Genomic DNA, 17,464 nt, shown 5'->3' with positions numbered 1-17,464 from the left:
CTGTAAATACTGAATGAGGATTATTGGGTGTGCTCAGACCCTTCCTATGGGGGAAGGATGGTAGCATAAGACAAATGGATGTCCTCCGTTTAAAAATCTAGTCACAGAAACTTGGCGAATCCCCAAAGGATTATGCTCCCTCTCAGTCTGGCAGTTATTAAGGAATTGGTTTTTCCATTAATTAGTAGCTTGAAAACAAGAGTCTCTGAAAACAGTATCTTATCCTATCATTTGAATAGTGCTTTCAAACACTCCTCTGTATTTGTTATTTTATTTTCACAGTTGCTGTATTAGGTAGATGGGAGAGAGACTGTGATCCGAATGGACTGATGGGGAGGTTGAGGGCGCGGGATGTGTCCTTTGGTTAAGGTCACTCAATTAGCTCAGCAGTGGCTGATCTGGGGCTAAAGTCCAGGCCCTCTCTTGGTGTATTATATACGGATTTTTAACCCAGTTACATAATGACAGCTTCAAAACGTTCTCTGAGTTTTGTAGGTTGAATGGACCCACAGCTCATCAGCTTCAAAAGAATCATAAAAATTTAACGAAAAGGTATAATAATTACATGTGTGGGTTTTAAATGGTATTTTAAGAAGGAATACAATAATTGTCAGCTTCTGCTCCTCAGATCATTAAACAACTAATGTTGGCAGCTAATGAGCAATTTGGTCCCTGGTGCAGTCACGCATATTATTTACAACCAGTAGAACATAGCAGTGCGAATGTGGGGCTTGGCTCTTAACAGCTTCACATGCTATTTACTTGAAATTATGAGCCCATTTGCGAAGTGAAAAAAAAAGAAGATTGAACACAGTCTTGCTTCTGAGTTAGGGTTTTTGCCTTTCTTAATCAATATATCTTTCCCAGGAATACAGGTGGATGAGTCTGTATTAAGCCCGAGGGAAGAAATGTATAATTCAGGCAGCAGAGATAGCCTCACTCCAATGTGAACAATCTCTCTTCAGACTCCAGGGAAAATGCCTAAGATGGCATAGTGCATATGGGGCAGGTTTCCTGTTTTAGCTCTTTGGTCAGCTGAGAAAATTGGTAAGACCTGATCTGCTGAACGATGACCTGAATTAACCCTCCTGGTAACTGACCTTTTGACCTCACTATTTTCTGATTGCTCTGTATGCTCTTTGGTGGACGGGCCTTTCAGTCAATGGGTGATACTGGTGATAAGATGGTCGATATTTTTTTGCAACTCCTGCATATAATGCTATTTCTGTTTCCTCCTATTTCAATACCTTCAGAATGGGCAAACCTTCACTCCATTAGGTAAGATTCTTAAAACCCCTATTGAATGGAGGGGATCTTAAGGGATGTCATTAAGATTCTTAGGGGGTCTTTTGTCTGTCTTCAAGTTTCTATGATTCACTCTCTTAGATTTATAGACCGATTGATATGGTTTGGCTCTGTGTCCCCACCCAAATCTCATCTCAAATTGTAATCCCCACATTCAAGGGAGGGACCTGGTGGGAGGTGTTTGGATCATGAGGGTGGTTTCCCCCATGCTGTTCTCATGATAGTGAATGAGATCTGATGGTTTAACAAGTGTTTGGTAGTTCTTCCTGCATTCATTCTTCTCGCCACCTTGTGAAGAAGGAGCCTTGCTTTCCCCTTGCCTTCTGCCATGATTGTAAGTTTCCTGAGGCCTCCCTAGCCATGCAGAACTGTGAGTCAACTAAACCTATTTTCTTTATAAATTACCCAATCTCAGGTGGTATCTTTATAGTAGTGTGAGAAAGGACTAATACATCCATCCTGACTTTGATCTATGGCCTGAGGCCCTTTCTTAATTTGGGAATTATTTGCCATTTGCAGAGAGCAGGAAAAAGAAATTAGTTTCATTTTCAAACCTGGTCAGATCTAGCTCCTTTACATGTAACAGTTTATTCTTTAATTCATCTCTCTTCTCTTGCATTTCATCACAGGCAGTGACAGGAGGTCAGTGGGCACTTCTGTATTCTGCCTGGAAATCTCCTTGGATATATAATTACAATTATTAAGGACTCTTTTTTATATTGCTTCAGTTGGTAACTCAATGACTTTTTTGAAACTACAAGGATTTTTTCTAGCTTCTGATACATTTTTCTTACTTTTTTTCATCCTTCACTGAGGCCCATGAGGCTTCTGCCTACTACCAAGTCCCAAAACCAATGCCTTGATTTTAGGATTTTGTTGCAACAGCATTCCATATCCAGATACCAAAATCTGTTTTCATTATCTACTGCTGCATAATAAACCATCTCAAGACATTGTGACTTAAAATATTACCAGTTATTTATTTTGCCCATGGAAATACAATTTGGGCAGGGCTTGGCAGGGACAGCTGGGGTGGCTCAACTAGGGTGGCTCCCATATTTGGTGGGAGAATCCACACCAAATATGGTGCATACATATGGTCTGGCTGTTGAGTGCTCTCTCTGTGGGCCTCTCTGTAGGCAGCTTGGCTTCCTTACAACATGGCTGCTAGGTTCCAAGAGCGAGTGTCCCAAGAGAAAGGAAATGGAAATTTCTTATTCTTAAGGTCTGAATTCAGAAACTGGCATGCATCTCTATTGATGTGTAGTAAGTGGCTCCCCAGACTTCATAGCCTGAAACAACAAACCTTTGTCTCTCACAGTCTCTGAGAGACAGGAGTCCAGAGTGAATTAGCTGGGTGGCTCTGACTCAGGGTCTCCTAAGATTTCTGTTAAGACACACTTTGGAGCTGCAGTCATCTAAAGGCTTGGCTGGGGCTGAAAGATCTGCTTCCAAGCTCATACATGTGTTGTTAACAGACGGCTTTAGTTCTTGCCACAAGAGCTGTGCCATAGGACCTCTTGCAACATAGCAGCTGATTTCCTCAGAGCCAGTGATCTGAGGGTGAGAGAGCAAATAAGACAGAAACCACAGTGCCTTGTTAGGACTTAGCCTTCAAAGTCACACAGCATCACTTCTGCTTAGTGAATAGAAGCAAGTCACTAAGTTCAGCCCACAGGGAAGGGGAAGGAAACAGGTTTTACCCCAAAGGAGGAGTATTAAAGAATTCGGTGGGCATATTGTTATAACCACTGCAGTGTTACTTCCATTGTGTTTTATTGGTCCAGCATTCCTGGTGCGCTGATTCAAGGGAAGAGCCATTATGACAAGTCTCAGTGAGAGGTGTGTCAAAGAGTTTCACTGCCATGCTCTAAAAAGTGACACAGTGCTTACTGAGACAGAAAGATTTTGAGAACTGAAGAGCTGGACAGACAGCTTTTCAGTCAGAGGAAATGGCCTGTTCCATTTATTTACTGAAAAGAAAAATATCATTGAGCATCATGAAGTGCCAGATCTGGTTCTAGGCACTGAGGATGCAGTAGAGAACAGGACAAGATCCCCCTTCCTTTTTTTTTTTCACTGCAGCCTTGAATTCCTGGACTCAAGCCATCCTTCCGCCTTAGCCTCTGGAGTCACTGGGATTATAGGCATCCTGGCTCAATGTCTCTTCTTTTTTGATAGCTGTGTTCTCCCATTGGCCACAGTGGAGTGGAGCTAGATATGCCTGGGCTGAGTGTGGAGGAAAAGCACAACTATTTTTTCAGAAGGAAGAGCAGTCTAGATTGGCCCAGGTATAGGATTAGTATTGTGGTAGCTCTTCAAAGTTGGTTAGGACTAGGATACACAGAGCTCTGAATTGTAGGCTAAGGATAAGAGCATTTTAGGGAGCCATTACAATGTTTTAGAGGAGTACTGAATGACTAAAACCAGACTTCAGGAAGCGTGATCCAGCCATGTTGTACACAGAGGGGTGGATGTGGTAAGACCTCGGAAGTCATAGAATTAACTAAGATGTTAGAAACGAAAAAAGGAAGAAAAGTAGGCTAGTATAGGAAATCTACTACAGATAGGTAATTATTGATTTTTAGAAGAACCATGATGATACTGATGTATCCAGTTGAGTGTGGTGTAATACACATTAACAAAAGTAATTTAGAAAGCCCATTGTTTCTCTCCCTTTTCACTGACCTGTACACACCTTAAATGTGTTTTAGTCACCTCTTTTCTTTCCATTCTCTATTTCTGCTTCAATTTTCCTGTTCAGCAGAGAATAGTTTGGTTTAAAGCCGATAGCAAAAGTGGATTCTGTTGTTACTGTCCTTCCTAGATATCAGTCAGTTCTCACACTGCTGTGAAGAAATACCTGAGACTGGGTAATTTATAAAGAAAGGAGGTTTAATTGGCTCATGATTCTGCAGATTGTACAGGAAGCATGGCAGCATCTGCTTGGCTTCTGGAGAGGCCTCCGGAAACTTGCAATCATGGCGGAAGGTGAAGGGGAAACCAGCACTTCACATAGCCAGAGCAGGAGGAGGGGGTGGGGGAGGGGCCACACACTTCTAAATAGCCAGACCTTGCGATAACTCACTATCGCAACCACATCACCAAGAGGGATGGGGCTAAATCATTAATGAGAAACCGCCCCTATGATCCAATCACCTTCCGTCGGGTCCCACCTCCAGCACTGAGGATTACATTTCAATGTGAGACTTGGATGGGACACAGATCCAAACCATATCACTGGAGAAGGAAAGTACAGCCCTGAGCTCTATGCATACTGACTTAGAGTGAGAAACTCACCAGGGCAGACAGATTTCTCAGTTTTTGAGTGCAGGGGCCATACAGTTAGTAGAGAGAAACTTGGGCTTTGGAATCTGAGACGCGAGTGTTCAAGTGCAGCTTTATCATGACTTGGCAGAATGATCTTGAGCAAGTTATTTAATCCTTTCAGGTCTTGTTTCTTCATCTATAAAGTGGAGCTAATAATAATATTGCCTGTCACATTAGGTTGTTGTAAGAATTAAGTGAGGTAGTGAATTAGAATAATGTGGTACATCAGTATATTAATACATGAGATAATAAATATACAAATGTGACATCTCTTTCCAAGAGTGAATACATGCTTAGCTAGTGATTGTTAGCCATGCATCTGAGTTGAGGGAGACCCAGCCAACAGGTGACTCTCTGACCAGGTGACACTCAGTGCTGCGGGTTCCCGGCCAGTGTACCTCTTATTACAAGGCAGCTTTGGCCTCAGTGCTTGTGCACTCCTGCCTGGCCAACTAGGCTGGGCCCCTTGTCAATGGGGAGGATTCATTTTTTTGTTTGGTTTTCACTCTGAGTTCAAGAGCCTGGGAGACCTGCTGGCTTCTCTCCCAGAGCTGGGCCACATATTTTTAACCTGGGCCCTGGAGGTCTGATCAATGTCCTGGCTGGATCCAGTGCAGTAAGAGAAACCAAGGAGAGGAGAGTCTTCCGAGGCCTGGAGCAGGTCTAACCTAACTGCCCACTGTAGGAGGTTTGCCCTGGGACAAACTGAGGTCCTGCAGGGTTCAAGGGTGAAAGGCCTCTTCTCCCAAGAGGAGGCCCCAGACCCACCTTGCTCAACTGACTGCCTGGAAAGGAAGTGAGAGTGAAGATCTCAAAAAAGAGCAGCTCCTTAACCTCTGTGCTGCTCTCACTGAACGCTCCCGCCCTCTGCCCAGGACTTAATGGCTTTGGCCCTGGGGCAGAGCAAAGGGAAAGCATTGGTGCCCTCTAGGACCGAGAGTGTGGCACTACAGCAAGTGTGTGGTGGGTGGGGCTGACTTGTGCTCTGTGGCTACTACCCATCCCCATCAGAAACCTGGGCCTGTTTCCTTCTCTAGAATGGGCTGGGACTTTTCAAACCACCCACCTGGAGCGATGAGAGTTGGTGTCTTGAGTCCGCATCCACCATCTGCATACCATGCCTGCCTTCCCACTGCTGGGGGCCCTCAACCCTCCTCCAGTTCCCGTATCTAAGACTTAGCAACAAGCATCCTTCCTGTGTGTTAGACTGTGGGTCTGCACCGTTCTGAGACACACTCCTATGTTGGGCCCTACCTCTATCGGTGCTCATTGACCTGGCAAGTATCGCAGTCCTCATCTGGAACGGGGCCAGCCAAGCCCCGGCCACTCCCTTGCCCTGGGACGAAGGCTCAGCCCCTGAGGCCCGGCGAGTAGTCAAGGCTGGCTCTCTGATGCCTGGCTGCTCTGATGTTGGCATCCTGCACGCACTTCCCGCTCCAGGCTTGTCCTGCTTGAATTACCCCTTATGATTGATCTGGTCCATCTGTTGAGTCACCCTGAAATTTTTTTCTTCCACTTTGTTTAATGCCTGGCACTGAAAAGACAGCCACTAGAAGTATTTGTTTTTCAAAAAATGAACCCTCATTGGTTGGTTGCCGATCCCTAGAATCTGTTGTTTTCATACCTCCTTCACTTGTCAGGCTTTTCATCGCCTGCCCTGACTCCAGTGGGTATGTCTGGTTTTAAGTGCCAGTCCTCCTGCTCATCGGATCCATCCTCTGCCAGGTGATTGGAGCTGGCCGATGTTCCAGCTTCTGGATACTGGAAGCCAGCAGCAGCAGCTGCCTGGGTGACAGCCCCACTGTGTGTTGGCAGGCTTCTCACTCACCTTTTTTAATCAACTGGACCTGGAAATCTTGAAGCTAAACAAACACAGCCCTGCTATTTTGGCGCAAGATGAAGGCCAGTCTTAAGTAGTCTGTAAAAGCTGTGAAAAAACTTTTAAAAGAGAATTATATCCAGGGCACCCAAGCTGCTTCCAGATGCCAGAGGCAGCCCTGCATTTTATAATATGCTTGCTGGAATCCCTTTAAAATGGTAGATGTTGGCCATCTTTTTCTTTTTTCTCTGCATTCCCGACAGAAGGACTTCCAGTGTATGGCCCCGGTATTATACCCTGTGTGTTTTAGAGAAGCTCTAAATTTGTGTAGCTGTCAAACTTGTGTTTTTCACTCAGACTGCATGTTAGCATCATCTGGGGAAATTTAAAAATACTGGTACACAGGCAGCACCAAATTCCTTCCGTCAGAATCTCTAGGCATTGTTCCTGAATATGGGAACCTTCATAAACAGTTTCCAGGTGGTTTTAATGTTCTGTGAGGGCTAGAACCGCTGTACCAGTGAGAGGAGAGCTGGCCTGCCCTGCTCACTTTTGGCAGATGGACTTTTGAGTCACATCTTTGCACACCCATGTGAAGCTCCAGGCCCAATGTGTACCTGCAGTTGGGTAAGTACCTGCAACTGCAGCCTGGCCTTGGCCTGGAAGCACGTCTTGTAGGATCGCTGATCTTACTCTCCCCTGGCCTTCTCCTTGTCCTAGAAGATGTGCCTGAGGCTGAGACGCTTCCTTGTTTAATTCATCTAGCTGTCTGTTCTGAGAGCCCCCAGCTAAACTGAGGTTCCAGTCCCAGAGCAGCTAACAACCTGCCCTAAGGAGAAATGAAGGGGAGATGGACATGGTATTTACTGCGTGCCGTTCATAGGATGCTTCTTTTACCTGGAAGATGCAATGCCTAGTTGTCTGACCTGTGACCAGGGGCTCCTTGCCTGGGAAACTTGTTTATGTGTCTTTGTGGCTCTTGTCTTTCTTGTGTTCAGTTTATGCCCACCTGCCCATTGCTCTGGTGCTGGGAGTCCAACCTTGTGCTCTCTTGGGCGTACCAGGTAAAACCTGGCCTGGGGCGTCCCCTGGTTCTTCAGATGGAAGGTGCAAATGCAATATACACCACAGTACGGAACAAATTTAAAAAGTGTAATTTATGGATCCTGGGCAGGGAGGGCACAGAGAGACGGGAGGGCAGTCCTTTGTCCCTGGGCCACTCCAGATAGGAATGAGGCATCATGCAGAGAGAGAGAAACAAGACATACGACAACTGGCAGTGTGTATAGGGAGTAGGGTCTGGGTCACTGTAAGTTTTCAGGCAAATGTGTGAATGGTCTGTTTAAAGGAAGCAGAGGGGAAGCAGGGAGCCCAGTCTGCTAGTCAGGGGAGATGCCTCTAAGTTTTTATCTCTTGCCGCTGGCTTGAGCCATTGGGTGTGGTTTTCTTCTAATGCCTGGGCAGCTGTCTCATTCCCGTTAGAGTCACCACATGATTCTAATTGCCTTAGAATTTATAGGAACCAGTTGGCAGCCCAACAAGTGGGCTCCTCTGGCCAACGAGGGAGCCTTCCCAGGACAGGCAGAGATCTCTGCCTCGTTATTAGATTGGCCATCTTTGGGTCTCACCTCAGTTTGGATACTTTTTTTTTTTAATCTCACCTGCCCCCTTGTTATCTATTTCCAAGAAGCAAACAGCTCAAAAACTTTTTTTATTTTAAAATAACATAAGGAGATGTCTCTGATAATCCCAAAAGCCTTTTTTTTTTTTTTTTTTTTTTTTTTTTTTTTTTTTTTTTTTTTTTTTTTTTTTTGAGACGGAGTCTCGCTCTGTCACCCAGGCTGGATGCAGTGGCCGGATCTCAGCTCACTGGCAAGCTCGCTCCCGGTCACGCCATTCTCCCTGGCCTCAGGCCTCCCCCAGTAGCTGGGACTACAGGCGCCCGCCACCTCACCCAGCTAGGTTTGGCATTTTTAGTAAGAAGACGGGTTTCACTGTGTTAGCCAGGATGTCTCGATCTCCTGAACCTCATGACCGCCGTCTCGGCCTCCCAAGGCTGGGATTCACAGGCTGAGCCACCGCGCCCCGGCTCCACGGGACGGCCTTTTTTTTTTTTTTTTTTTTTTTTTAAAAAAAAGATGGTTCTATCAATTTGGCATTTCATTTATAGAGAATAAAAACTATCTATACCCGAAATGTATTCATTGCAGGCAGCAATTGTATTTGAATGGCCAAGCTTGAAATCTTCTCTCCTAAACTGATGATTTTGGGGAAAATAAGAACATTTAACAATAAACTAGGTTTTCTAGATAAACACAAAATGGGTGAATTCAGCACATCAAAGTAATGAAAGTAGATTTTTTTTTTTTTTTTTTTTAGTTTTTTCGCTTAAATTTAGAAAGCAAGATTTAAATTCCATCTTCTGAATGAATATTTGGGCAGCCCAACGCAATAAATATATACTCATCTTAAATTTTCTTTGAAAAAAAAAATCCTTTTCTGCATAATAATTAAAGGAATAAATGGACCATGTCAGCTTGTCAAACAAGGAAGAATAAGAATTTTGCTTGTTATTAATTTTATTTACAATAGTATTTAAAGGTAACTTTGTAAAATAACCCCAGTGATATAATCTAAAATAAAATAGATTGTATTTAAATCACTTTTTTATTATATACCAAGAAAAACTATTGAATGATTAAACATTCTTAAGTGGGTTCTTAACTTTATATGGAACTGGAAAGAGCAGTTCAGATCACAGAGGCGTGGGCACTCACTGTTTTAAGTGGTCACTGAAAACACTGATTCAGAACAGCAGGGGCTGGCCCTGTACTGGGGTGGGTGGGGGCTCAAGGCCAGACATACAGAACTCTCCTGTGTCTGCAGCTGCAGGGAAGCAGAAGAAGCAGTGACGATGGTCCAGGAGAGGCCACTTGACATATGGCAGAAAAACAAAATTCAGGATACAGACAGTGGCTGGGAGCGGCAACTCAGTTGCTTTCTTTCTTTACTATTTTCCCTCTTTCTAAAAAAGTCTATGATTTAGATCAGTGACTGGAGGAGGGAGACAAGAGACCCAATAAAGATGTTTTCAAAGATGATGCCCATCTGGTGTGAAAAGCAATGTCTTGACCTACCCAATGAGAATAAGCAAAAGCTGTTATGCAGAGCTTGCTACAGCAAGGGAGTCAGATACCATCACCTGCAATTTGGCAGAGACTCAAAGGTGGGCAGACGAGTGGGAAAGCTTTATAGTGGAAAAAGCTGAAGTCATCAGATGTGCCCTGATTGGAGGTTATTGATGAGGGGAAGCTGGAGGCGGCTCACTAGAAGCGAACATCCTGTGTGCTTGGTTGCAGGAGCACATTTGGCTTTCTCTGGTGAGTTCTAAGTTGGAATTGGGGACAAAAATTAGGGAAGCCATCAGTTATTAATCCAGTCCTGAACATTTTGGGCCAACAGAAGTTATTATTTAACTTCCTGGAGAGTTACTAGACAGCAATTTGGCTTCTAGCAGGTCTGACTTAGAGTAGGCCAGCTTCCGGAGTTGCTTTTTGTAGGTAGGTGTATTGTTTTCTGGGAAAGTTGCTGCACCTTGTGGATCAGAGTTCCACCTTTTGATATGGCCTGGCTGTTGTCTGGTTGTATACTTAGTCTGTCACCAGGCACCAAATTTTCTCAAGCAGTTGGGAAGTTCTGTGTGTCTGGTGTTATGTTCCCCTTGTATTCTATGAAATATGTGGTCATCTGAAATGTTCAATGTGCAAAGCCAGCCGGCGGGCTCTGCTCACAGGAAATGCTTTTGGCTGTCTCAGGAAGTCATGGTGACTGGAAGAAATGCACAGCCCTGACAGAAAATGGCAGATTCTAGCTGAAGGGACCTCCAGGAAGAAGGGGGGTGGGGAGGGGAGCAGTTGGCTGGGGCTTGTTGGCTGCCTCAGTTGCCCTTTGGTTCAGCCCGCCCAAGCTCACAGCGGATATCCTTGACCTCACCAAGGGAAGGCTCTGAAATACAAGGGTAGATCTTGATCTGGCTTAACCGTGCACTTGAGCTTACAGTTCCTTGAAAGATCTGGTGTCACGCAAGACAAATTATACAGCACTCTACTATTTCTGGAGTTTGATTATTCTCAGCACTGGCTTCATTTCTTTTTTTCCACTAAATAAGTGTAGTTCAAATGTGGATAGGTGAAAGTAGGCAATCTTAGGAGGATCATTACAAACTGAAATGTCCATGGGTTCAGGCAAGTGCCATGTGTGTGAGGGGTACCCCAGGTGAGAGGCCTGAGGACGGGGCAGGTGAAAGGGGCCACGTGGGCACAGGATTTATACCCCCTCCCCCCCCGCCATGTGCTGTCTCACTTTAGTGATGATTCCTGTCCAGGTATTAACTAAGTCACTTATTGATGTGAGATCAGAAGAACCAAGTTCAAGTTCAGCAACCTTGCATGGTATCCTAGAACTCTGAAACTTTGTGACCTTCACAAGGTCACCTCTGGGTCTAAGTTTTTTAACTGGAAATCAAGGATAGTCATTAAGAGACTCCCCTTCCTGGATTGTTGGGAAGATTAAATGACACAATCCATGTAATGAGAGCATTGTAATCTCTAAAATTGTACTCTCAAATAATGACCTCAGGTGAAGGAAGAACTGTTCAAAATGCCCCAGGTACTATGAAGTACAGAGGGTAGGTATTTTTTTAAGGGATGGGGTCTTGCTCTGCTGCCCAGGCTAGAATGCAGTGGTATAATCATGACTCACTGCCACCTCAAGCTCCTGGGCTCAAGTGATCTTCTCACCTCAACCTCCCCAAGTAGCTAGGACTAAAGGTGCATACCACCATGCCTGGCTAATTTTTAAATTTTTCCGTAGAGATGGGGGTCTTGCTGTGTTGCCCAGGCTGGTCTCCAACTCCTCAAGCAATCTTCCCATCTTGGCTTCCCAAAGTGCTGTGATTACAGGTATGAGCCCCCATACCTGGCTGATGTTTGAATTCAGAGAGGCTAAGTAACCGTTAGAACAGAGTGGGTAAAGTCAGCTTCAGCATATGCCTAGGGATTTAAATTGTGTTATTTGCAGAATAAAATATGTTGACAAGTGCTTTAAAAAACCTATGGGAATACCCAGGTTTCATACCCTTGTTGAAGAGCAGGCAGGCACAGGTGTATTGGGATGCCATAGGTGGCATATTCTTGTCCACACACATCCTTCTGTGGCATTTAGAAAGGGCCTGTGAAAGTTATGAAGTTTCAGGTCACAGATCTCTGATGGGACTTTCTTCAGGTATCAGTATTGACTTTCCAAATTTTCATCACTAAGCCCCTGACCAATTTCAGCAGTCAGAGAGGTCTGCATCAAGCAAGGTCTGGTCTAAGCCTCATGGGCTTAGATCTGAGGTCAAAATACCTATAAAATTTTAATCAAGAGCATTGTAGCATTTTATCATGGCTTGGGTTTTGATATGAACAGTCTCTTTGGGAATTCTCACTCATTCTGCTCTTTTAAAACGTTTGCTTTTATCACTGTGCGTTTTCCCAAGCCTTATTCCTCAGGATCAAAGAAAGGGCCCAGGCTTTAATTAATGATCTCTCCTATGTTTTACCAAGGGCACTGGACTCTAGAGCTTGCAATGGGTTGCAAGGGATTAGAGGGTGTATTTCCAGCAAAACTTTTGTACCGCACTCGCTCCGTATATGTAGTCTCTTCCAATTTGGTTTTGGAGATCTTTTCTTTCTGACTGTTCACAGGAGGAAATGGCACGCTGTGGCATATTCTGCCTGGTGTCTCTGGAGGCATACTTGGTGCCCATCCCACTTTTTATTAACTCTCTTGGTTGAAAACACAGCCCAGAAGACATGTTGGGACTTCATAAGCACAGCCTAAGGCGGAACATTGGAAAGTACAACATTGTACATGTGGCCACCCTGCTCCAACACAGTCACACCTCCGTGCTGGTCCTTCCGCGAGCTCCCCAGAGCATGGGGTCCCTTGAGGTTCTTTGTGGCACGCGGTATGGGGCTCCATCCTCAGCGTCCTTGACTTGGCCGTTGTTCAGGATGGAAATTACCGATCCAGGAAAAGTTTTATTTGTGTTACTGTTTACAACTTGAAGCTCATGGAAGTGCGGTCTGCTCTCCTGTGGACTTTGCGGGTTTTTCCTAAACGGGTCCAACCCAGCAGCTTGGCCTTTGGGGCATGGCTGTTTTGAAGCAACTTCCTTGTGAGTTTAGTCTCACCTCGTACCCCCTGCCCATTGCTGTCTAACCAGGGTTCCTATTGCTTCTTTTGGGACTCTTATATTCTTCCCCCCTGAAATCTGCCTCAGTCTGTCCTGGAATCATCTCTCTTCTCCTCTGACCTCTTCTAGTGTTTGCTTTTTCTTTGGAAGGCACCTTATCCCCTTTATTTTGTGGTAACTTCCTGGAGAGCAGGAGCAGTACTTGTTCTCTTTTGTGTTCGCCATGTTGCTTACAACAGTGAGAGACAAACGCATGAGTCTCAATAGGGTCTTTATAAAATCATGGCATTGGAAACTATGGGCTTCAGTGACAGATGATATGTGCTAGGCTTCAGAATGCCCTTAAGATGGGAAAACATTTTGTATCATTTTCAACGTTGGTATCAGTCTGAAAGCTGCCTACTAAGTAACAATAAAGAATTTAGCAACGTAATTTATGCTTAAGAGGAGGGGTTCTGGGGTGATGTTCCAGCTGGAAACTTGTCCTATGGTTTACTGCACTGTGATCTTCAGCAAGATATTTTAGTTCTCCAGATTTCCGTTTTCCCAGCTGTAAAAAGAGATAACAATATGAATTTCAGTGAACATAAAAAGCACCCGCTATTTTATATATTACAAAGAAAGAAACATTGCTGTCAATTAAACAGTAGCAGTGCTTTCTTTCTATGGTTTAGAATTTTTATCTTATACTTATGGATATAGCTCTTTTAGATGTATTTAGGCTTTTGAAAAATCACATATCACCCATTAAAAAGGAAAATAAATTGGTTAAGGTTTTCCTAGGCGTCTTCTTGTTCAGTCTGAGTCTTCTGAAGCACATTTGGACTCAAAGTTGTCAAGGTTCATGTTTCCCCACACATCATCATCCTCTGATCCCCTGAAGTTGTTGGGAGGCAACTTTTCTCCCCCAAGAATAAACTGTTTTCTGTAGGATGGTCTGCCAAACTGCTAACACCTTTCCTCAAATTTTGAATGCTGGTGCTTTCCCAGTCTTACAAATCCACGTCAACATAAGATTTTCAGGCAACAGCCAGTACGCAGATGGTCCTAAAATAGTTTGTACATTGAAACACCAGGGGGTTGCAGATGGTCAACCAGGTCTGGGAAAACAATCCAGTTATAACCACTGCATCCTGCTTCTTCCTGGCTGATGGCGATTGTAGGGCACATCCCTGTTTCAGAGATGTTAAAATGTAAAATAATAATAATGATAGTAATAATAATATGAGCTATAACCTATTTCCTAAAGTTGTGATGACATTCAAAGGAGAGAAAGTTTGTAGCTATTTTTGTGATTGTGGTTACTATAAATTCTTAGAAAACATAGTGGGGTTTTCTAACACTAATTTGTGGGGCACGCATTAATGTTATATATTTAGTAATTTATTGTTCAGTGTTCATACTTTAAAATTTCCTAATGTTTCCTCTTTTTAATTGAGGTATGGTTTACATTCAATGAAATGCACAGGTCTTAAGTGTTTACAGATCTTGAATTTTGACACCTGTGTTACAGACAGCCCTATCAAGAGATAGAACATTTTCATCACTCAAGAAACAACACCCTGTATTGTCCCAGTCATCATCATCCTCCTTTATTCTGATACCTTCTACCATGGATTAATTTTGCCTGTTCTAAAACTTAATGGAATCATGTGGCACTACTCTTTTGCATCTTTTGTAAAGACACATACATGTTGGCAGGGCGTGGTGGCTCACGCCTGTAATCCCAGCACTTTGGGAGGCCGAGGTGGGCGGATCACGAGGTCTGGAGTTTGAGACCAGCCTGGCTAACATGGTGAAACCCTGTCGCTACTAAAAAGTACAAAAATTAGCTGGGCGTGGTGGTGGACACTTGTAATCCCAGCTATCTGGGAGGCAGGAGAATCGTTTGAAACCAGAAGGTGGAGATTGCAATGAGCTGAGATTGCGCCACTGCACTCCAGCCTGGGCAACAAGAGCAAAACTCCATCTAAAAAAAAAAAAAAAAAAAAAAAAAAAAAAAAAAACCAACAACACATACATGTTGCTGCAGGCATGAAGGGTTTGTTTCTTTTTATTGCTGAGTAGTCTTTCATTGCATAGCTCTGTTATTCTTTTTGCATTTTCCTGCTAATGCACGTTTAGGTTGCTTCCAGTTTGGCACTGGCTGTCAGGCATAAAGACACTATGAACATTTATTTGAGTGCAAATATTTTTGATTACGTGTTTTCATTTCTTTTGTGTAAATGCCTAGAAGTAGAATTGTTGGATTAAAGGGTAGGTATACATTTAACCTTATGAGAAACTGGCAGAACTTTTCTTGAAGGGACCATTTTACATGTGTGAGAGTTCCAGTTGCTCCATACCCTTGTGAATGTTGACATTTTTAGTCGAGTTAATTTGGAACATTTGAGTGGGCTTGTAGTGGAATCATTATGGTTTTAATTTTTCTTTTCTTAATGATTAATGATGTCAAATGCTTTTTCATATGCTTATTGGCCATTTGTGTGTCTTACTTTGTAAAATGGCTTTTAAGTCATTTGCCTGTTTTCTTTTTGTTTTTTGTTTTTGAGACGAAGTCTTGCTTTGTCGCCCAGGCTGGAGTGTAGTGGTGCGATCTCGGCTCACTGCCAGCTCTGCCTCCCGGGTTCACGCCATTCTCCTGCCTCAGCCTCCCAAGCAGCTGGGACTACAGGCACCTGTCACCACATCCGGCTAATTTTTTGTATTTTGGGTAGAGACGGGGTTTCACTGTGTTAGCCAGGATGGTCTCCATCTCCTGACCTCCTGATCCGCCCACCTTGGCCTCCCAAAGTGCTTGGATTACAGGCGTGAGCCCCCGCGCCCGGCTCATTTGCCTGTTTTTCAATGGCACCATGTGTGTTTTAATTGTGGAGTTGTAGTATTCAACTTCTTTGTCAGTTAGACATATCGTAATGATTTTCTTCAAGTCTGTGACTTGTCTTCTCATTTTTTAGTGGTGTCTTTTGATGAGGAGTTTTTAATTTTGATAAAGCCCATTTATCTTTTTTTTAAATAGTGTTTTCTGTATCTTATCTGAAGTTCTTGCCTACTCCAAAGTCAATAAAATATTCTTTTATTTTTTTTTTTGTAGAAGCTTTATAGTTTTAACTTTTACATTTGGGCCTGTGATCCACCTTTAATTAAATTTTTGTATGGTTTGAGGTATGAATCAAGGTTAATATTTTTCCCATGTAGATAGCTAGTTGTCCCAGCACCATTTATTGAAATACTTTCTTTTCCTTATTGACTTGCTTTGGCACTTTGGTTGACTGTATATGTGTAAACCCACTCCTGGACTGTTTATTCTATTCCATCAATCTATTTGCCCATCTACATGCAATGCCATATGACCTTGATTTATAGTGGCTTTAGCCTTAGTCTTGAAACCAAGACTAACTTTTTAAGGATTGCTTTGGTTTACCTAGGCCACTCCTCCTCCTCCTCTTTCTCCTCCTCCCCCTCTCCCTCCTCCTCCTCCTCCTCTTCTTCTTCCTCCTCCCCCTCCTCTTCCTCCTCCTCTTCTTCTTCTTCTTCCTCTTCCTCTTCCTCTTCCTCCACCTCCTTCTTCCTCTTCTTCTTGTTTCTGCTTCTTGTTCTGCTTCTTCTCTTCTTCTTTCTTCTGTTCTTCTTCTTCATTATCTTCTTATTCTCCTTCCTTTCCTCCCTCCCTCCTTCTCCTTCTTCGAGATGGGGCCTTGCTATGTTGCCCAGGCAATAGTGCAATCATAGTGTACTACGGCTTCAAACTCATGGGCTCATTCTTCTACATTTTATTCATTTTTTAAAAAATTTATTTAGAGATGGAGTCTTACTCTGTTGCCCAAGCTGGAGTGCAGTGGCAAGATCTCAGCTCACTGCAACCTCTACCTCCCGGGTTTAAGCGATTCTCCTGCCTCAGCCTCTTGCGTAGCTGGGATTACAGGTGCTTGCCACTGTGCCACTAATTTTTGTATTTTTAGTAGAGATAGGGTTTTGCCACATTAGTCAGACTGGTCTTGAATGCCTGACCTCAAGGGATCCACCCACCTCAGCCTCCCAAAGTGCTGGGATTACAGGTGTGAGCCACCATGCCCGGCTCACTCGTCAACGTTTTAGAATAAGCACACACATTTCTACAAAACAGCCTCATAAAATTTTGATTGGAATTGTATTAAATCAATGAATCAATGTGGGGAAAACTGAAATCTTATGATATTGAACCTCCAGTGTATGTATAATAATTTAATCTTTTAAATTATTTGTCTTTGTCTCAGCAGTTTTTGAAAAATAGTTTTCACTGTAGAGCTCTTGCACATATTTAAAAAAAAGTGTCCACCAGTATTTTGAGTTTTAAAATAGCTTGTAAATTGTATTTTTTAAAAAAATCATCTTCTAGTTTTTTGTTGTTGATATTTAGACGTAAGATTGATTTTTGTATATTGACCTTGTATGCTGCAAACTTGCTACATTTAATTTACCATATATTTTGCTCAGTGCTTGACAGAATTTCTTGTTTATTCTTGTAACTACCTATGAGTCAGGTGTTGTTGCAATCATATTTTATAAGAAATTTGCCCCAGATGTGCTAACTTTTTTGCTCCAGGTCGTGTGATTTGAGTAACAGGGGAGGAATTTAATTTAAGTCAACTCTGATTATATGGCCCGGTCCCCTTCCACACTGCTATAATATGTCATCTCTTTGACATTTGTGTATTATTTGAATGGAGTGACACATTGTGGTTCCTCTGGATTCCACTGGGACATTTTTGTGTCATCATATTTCACGGGAC

The 17,464-nt window shown here is 43.3% G+C and overlaps 1 protein-coding gene across 1 annotated transcript in view; it reads left to right on the top strand.

The window, feature by feature from the left end:
- Positions 1-17,464, top strand: part of LOC108531499 (disrupted in schizophrenia 1 protein) — a 279,299-nt gene that overhangs the window by 52,374 nt on the left and 209,461 nt on the right. The gene's annotated exons all lie outside the window — the stretch shown is intronic.

This window comes from Rhinopithecus bieti, unplaced genomic scaffold, assembly GCF_001698545.2.
Source record: "Rhinopithecus bieti isolate Rb0 unplaced genomic scaffold, ASM169854v2 scaffold_9670, whole genome shotgun sequence".
Classification (NCBI taxonomy): Eukaryota; Metazoa; Chordata; class Mammalia; order Primates; family Cercopithecidae; genus Rhinopithecus; species Rhinopithecus bieti.
The sequence above is the reverse complement of the archived record's forward strand: the minus strand, read 5'-3'. Positions and strand labels throughout refer to the sequence as shown.